The following is a 6,056-nucleotide window of genomic DNA, read 5'->3' on the forward strand; positions in this document are numbered from 1 at the left end:
GTGTTTTTAAATTCAACCCGATTGTGATTATACCGGTTAATCCGGAGATCTAACAATTCAATTTAGTTTTTTAAAATATTTATATTAAAAAGTCACTAAAACCCGAGACTAACCGATTAAACTGATGGATGACCGATATGTAATCTAATTTGATTGAAATTGTAATAGTTTCATAATTTGTAATCTTATAGTCCAAATTTTAAAGTTCATTATTTTGTAATTTCTGAAATTATGATGTTTCTACAAAATTTTAAAGAGAAAATGATGGATATAAAATAACTAAGATTAATTATTATATTGTTTGGAAACATTGATAGTAGTATATAAAATATATTGTTTGGAAACATTGATAGTAGTATAAAGAAATAAGTATATTGTTTGGAAACATGGATAGTAGTATAAAGAAAGGAACATTAGTGATTTAATGTAGGTTTAACTATAAAGTATAAAGATGTATTTAATTTAAAAATTTACAAAATAAATGTTAGGTCCAACAGAATATTTCTGTTTTAATAAGATAGATTGACTAGGCGCGTGTCCGGACTTCGCACTGCTTTATTGTTTTATTAATTATGAATCAAAAATATTACATGTTGAAAATCTCTTATAACAATTTTTCCATAATCTGCATATTTGGTGTAAAAGTATTATTAACATTTTTTCCATAATCTGCATAATTTATATTTTTTTAGAGTTTGAACTTCAGATCTTCGGTGTAAAAGTATTAGTGAACCATTAGTCAAACCACTGTACTAAAAGAACTTTCAAATTGTTTTATCGTTTTAAAGTATGATTTTTTTGAATGATATAATTATATGGTTATTTGTTATGAGAATTATTTCATAATTTTATTGTGTTATACTCAATTGTTACTATTTTGAAGAAATAAGGCAAAAACTATACAATAATTTTTAATATTTTAATCAATTACATTAAAAATCTGCATAGAAAGTTTCAAAACATCATACATATTAAAACAAAAATATTCTCTAAAACATCATACATAAAAGAAACATAGAGAATATAATAGTAGGTGACAACATCATACATAAAGAAACAGAGAGAGTATAATAGTAGGTGATAAGTTAATATATTTTATGTTTGTTTTCCAATATGTATTGTTGTATGTACAGTAATACTTGATACTGATATAAACGTTGATTTTAATATCAATGGTTTCACCGTCAAATTTGTATTTTTTCAACATTGTTCTTTTAAGATATTTTCATTTTCTTGGTATTTTGACTTTGAGTCATCATCATTGTATTTCATTTAATTTTCGGTTTGTAGTATTTTTCATTATCATCGGAAAAATATTCACTTCCGTACTCTTGTTCTTTTTTGCTTTTTTCTCTTATGAGATTATTTTGTATTTTTGAATATGGGATTTATGAGTTTTTAGTTATACGGTTGTTTCTCACGGCTTTGTAGAATGTTCCAATTAATATTGGATGCTCCGCTTTTTCCTTAGATTTTGGTTGATGTTAGGAATTGAATTTCCGTAAGTTAGATTAGAGTTTAATCGTCTTTGATGTTGCTTTTCTCTTAGTTGGTTTACCGTCAATATAGTCCTTATTTGTTTTGATTTTCAAGATCTGAATTTTTGTTATCTGACTTTTATGGTCTCTTTCATATTTTGAAGATGACTTCACGGTTTGAGCTTGTGTCTTCCTATTTCGTAGTTACTTTAACTTTTGGTGATTATTTTTTCTGATCTAACTTTTTTTTGTTTTTTCGTCGAGTGTTTAATCGCGTTTTTTGTGTTCTGAATATTGTTTTGTATCATGCTTTATCTTTTTACTTTTTTTTATGGTCTCTACCTGTTCTGGCCAAAACAATTTATAGTAAGGTGAGATAAATTAATTTTCTTTCTTGATCTTTTTCATCTCTGAACTTTTGTTGAGTTAGTATTACTATAACACCTTTTGTGATTGTGGAGGTTTTAGAGTTATAATATGTGTTATATTCTACTTTCTTCTTTTTCTTACTTTGGTTAATAGTAAAATAAAATATATAATTTGTAAATAAAATAGTAGAAAATATCAAAAATAAGAAAAAACTGAAATTTATGTCATTTTGGGTGTAAATAAATTAATTATTTAAAATATATTTATACTATTTTACTTGTTTTTATTCATCTTATATTTTAGTTACCAATACAATAGATTACTAAATTTCATATGATAAATTTCATATGATGATAATTAGTGTAAGAATGATTAGATAGTGCACAGTTACAAAGTGATAAGTCAAATCGCAGTAATCCAAAAAAAAAAGAATGACCTAAAATATAAAAAACATGAGAACACATGTCATCAAACCTCTTTTCTACGTGTCGTAAAAAAAAGTATATATATAGATTAGACAATTACTTAGAAACTACTAAACTAATGATTTGAAAATTGATCTGAATTTTTTTTTAGATTTGGTTAGACATGATTTAATCTAATCTGATTGGGTTTAATTATAGAACAAAAATTTAAGGTGTTTATTGTTTCTAGTTTTTGGATAATGTTTTTTTCCAAAAATCATTTTTTCCTATCAGAATATTGAGAAATTGATTTGCTGAAGTCTGGAAAAACTAAAAAAAATGAATAATTGTCTATTTATAGATAAAAGAAGTCCAACTTTTTTTATTGCTTGTAAATAATTTTATATTTAGTTCTTTATTACGAACACCAGTATATGCTATGCACTAGAGGCGAAACCCCGCGCACGCGCGGGGATGTTAGCAAAACTGAAGTTTGTGGAATTTAAAATGGTTGATGGTGGTGGTGTGTAGAGTTAGAGTAGAGAAGTAAAGGTTGGAAAAGTGTTTGGAGTTGTTAGAAGAAGAGATTTGGTTTTCTTTTTCTATTATTATGCTTAATGAAGTTGCGGAAAATGTGTAATTTTCTTACGGGCAAAATTGTTGTTGCACAATAAAACGTAGTATTGCCATTACGTGAACCCTTTTGTTACTATTAAAAAAACATGAAATTGGAAAAATATTGAAAAGTCTTGAAGAAGCAATGCATAGCAACAGAGTAATATAAAGAAACGGGTTCGGTTCACGTTGTTTTCATGTGAAAACATTACTCGCTTCATTAGTTCAGGTATAGGTGGCAGCAGTGGAAGTTGATGATTCCCCATACTCTACTTGTACATTTTTTTTGCCATTGAGAGTAGAAATCTGTAGAGAGGCGTATAAGTTAGTTTAAAAAAGAGATGAGACATATGTTAACGTTTAGATTAGGTAATACTATAATACCTCCTTGTTAGGAATTTCGTTCACTCCAGACACGGTGAAGGTCGGGTGTTGTCTGTCAAATTGGCAGAAGTCACATGTACATGATAAATAAAAGTCTGAGCTTTGGTTAGCGCTTGTGTCTGCAAAAGACTCCTCTGTACCTCAGCCAATTGCTGCTGTCTCTCCTGCACATTTCAAATGCCACATTAAACAAATCATGAGCTTTAATTAAATATATCTAAAAAGATTATTATGATCATTTGATTCCAAATGCATGCAAGAAACTATTCGAATCCAAACTCAAAAACGCTAAAAGCTAATTTTCCTAAAGACACTCACATGCTAAAGTGAAATCCATAGCTCTCTTCACTATCTCATCTGAGCTAGACTTCTTGTAAGGCTCAAACCACATTGGACTATGGACTATACCAATCTTCCCATCTTTGCACTGTTTTGATTTGAATCCACACGTCAGATCAATAGAAAATTTAATATATTTTGGTTCTCAAAGAGATATCACCTTTGCACATTTCCTGAACTCTTCCACAGCTTCAGCATGAGCCAACAACAAGTTGTGACTTAAGGTGTAGACTTCACGTCCAGAATCACCACCAACGCATTTCTCATTGATGTATATATACATCTTCCTGGTTCTTTCTCTCCAGTGTCGTATCCACGATTCAAGTACTTATTAGATCATGTTTCAAGTAAAATAAATGTTCTCACTGCCGGTTCAGATTCATTTGTCTTTGGCAGGCCAGTAAAACACAGAAACCTGTTTCTCTTCCAAGAGGTGTGATGCAGTCCAGAGCTTGACCAAACTTGTCTGCATAAGTGGCACAGAAATAATATGATTTGCCTGACAATACAACTATAAGTACACCAAGTTGATTTCAGGTGTTTTCTGTTAACAGCATAAAGCCCATATGGTGAATGGTTTTTTAGTTAAAAGATGAAAATGTAATTCACGGGTCAGCTTTTTTTCCATATGTGAAAACACTCTCACTTTTGCAATAAAAATATATAAGAAGAGATTATAAATAAACAAAACACTATGAGAAAGTCAGGTATGCTATGATACCTCATCACCCTTTTTCTGAAAAACTGGATTTCTCTCTGCAATCTTCCCTGAAAACATTCTTGTAGTACGCAAAATCAGCATCCTAAGTTCATAACAAAATAACAAAAAAAATCAGTATTACATATCCACAGACAAAAATACAAGTTGAAGGGAATAAAGTAGAAAGATATAGAACTATGGAGACTGGACACTCGTTAAATAGATTATGTTATTACTTTATCGTCAATTGCATCAGCTAACTCGATCTCCTCCACAAAGAAAACCAAGATGACCCGTGATCAAGAATCGAGTGAAGGAGCGGAAGAAGTTTATACAAAACGCTTCAGAGATGAAGCAGAGGCGTTGAAGATCCCTCCTACTCTCAACCCCCTGATATAAAACGCTTCAGAGATGAAAGCTTTCCGTGGCAAGAAGCGTCCCTAGTCGATCTGAACAAAAGAAAAGGAATTTGAATACTATATGGTGAAGAAGCAGTAGAAGAAAACAACACCAAGTACCTGGTCTCAAGTAAATGTCATCGTCGGCTTTGACATAATAATAATCTTCAAAGAGTTTAAAAGCTCCTTTGAAGAAAGCCAACCTATAAAGAGAGAAGAGATAAATGAATCAATCAGAGAAAGTCATTGATGAAAAATGGAGATTGAGGAATTCTTTTATTTACATTTTATAAAGGATGTCGTAGATATTCTTCCTCAACATCATCAAGAAGCACAAAATCTCTATGTTATTTTATCTCTTTCTCAAGCTCAGCCATCTTCTTTGCATCCTTTGAACGTCCAATGAAAAATCTAAAAGCTAATCCAGTCACTTATTCCAACCTAAAGTTCCAGTCAACATAAAAAAAAATATTGGATTCCAAATCCCAAATAAGCAGATAAAAATAGAGCCAAGCAAAGTAATCTCAGTTAATCTTCATTGGCGTTAGGCTGTGTTCCAAAGTAATATCAGTTACTTGACAATCTTGAAACAATGTATGACTCTAATAAGATTTACCTTAGAAGAGCATCAGGATCAGAAGTAAACCAAGTGCTTCTCAAAGCGGCACGACGATAACCATGAACCAGACACTCGTGAAGTGTCTTTAGATCCGCCGCATCGGTAAACGGAAGAAGATCCACTGGAGAAACTGATTGCAAAGATAAGATAGATCCGGAGACTCCGATGAAAAGAGAGACAAAGAAGAAGTGTAAGATAGCCACATAGACGAAGCAGAGTGGTGTTAATTGCTCTTCGAAGGTTTGCTGTAGTAGGAAGGAGTTGCAGGGCCGGAGGAAGATGCGGTGGTGAAGCGGTGGGAGAAGAGTAGCAATCCTCAATATCAAAATAGATACCGATTCTTTCAACTCAAAAACCTAACAAGATATACCGATTCTTTTATGATTTGAGATGAAGGAAACAGAGGCGTCAGACGAAGAAGGAGTGGGAAGCGTCGAAACTGTTGTGTATAGCAATTATTTTAGAATTAAAAGAATCTATTATAATGGGACCCATATTCATTTAAAAATTGCTGATGTGGATGCCTTTAGAGGAGAGAAAAGTGAGGCATTATATATATGATTTTTGTAAAAATTACAAATACTATTTCTAATCCTACTACGGTAGTTTTTGTCTACTAACCAAAACACACCATTTTCTTGGGCTTGAGCTCAGGGTCATCGTTTGTTGAAATAGTTGGATTACTACTATTTGGGCTATAAATCATGTTATGGCCTGAATTTTAGTCTTCTTTGTTTGTTAATAAAAAAA

At 31.3% G+C, this 6,056-nt stretch overlaps 1 long non-coding RNA gene across 1 annotated transcript; it reads right to left on the reverse strand.

Moving 5' to 3' along the window:
- Positions 1–2,933: 2,933 nt before the first annotated feature.
- Positions 2,934–5,728, reverse strand: LOC130507319 (uncharacterized). Its single transcript, XR_008942276.1, has 9 exons — positions 5,304–5,728; positions 4,972–5,128; positions 4,808–4,890; positions 4,526–4,738; positions 4,311–4,392; positions 3,750–4,055; positions 3,569–3,677; positions 3,251–3,414; positions 2,934–3,172 (listed from the first exon to the last, which is right to left on the reverse strand). It is a non-coding gene; the product is annotated as an uncharacterized LOC130507319 (long non-coding RNA).
- Positions 5,729–6,056: the final 328 nt, after the last annotated feature.

The sequence above is a fragment of the Raphanus sativus genome, unplaced genomic scaffold (genome assembly GCF_000801105.2).
Source record: "Raphanus sativus cultivar WK10039 unplaced genomic scaffold, ASM80110v3 Scaffold4323, whole genome shotgun sequence".
NCBI classification, from domain to species: domain Eukaryota; kingdom Viridiplantae; phylum Streptophyta; class Magnoliopsida; order Brassicales; family Brassicaceae; genus Raphanus; species Raphanus sativus.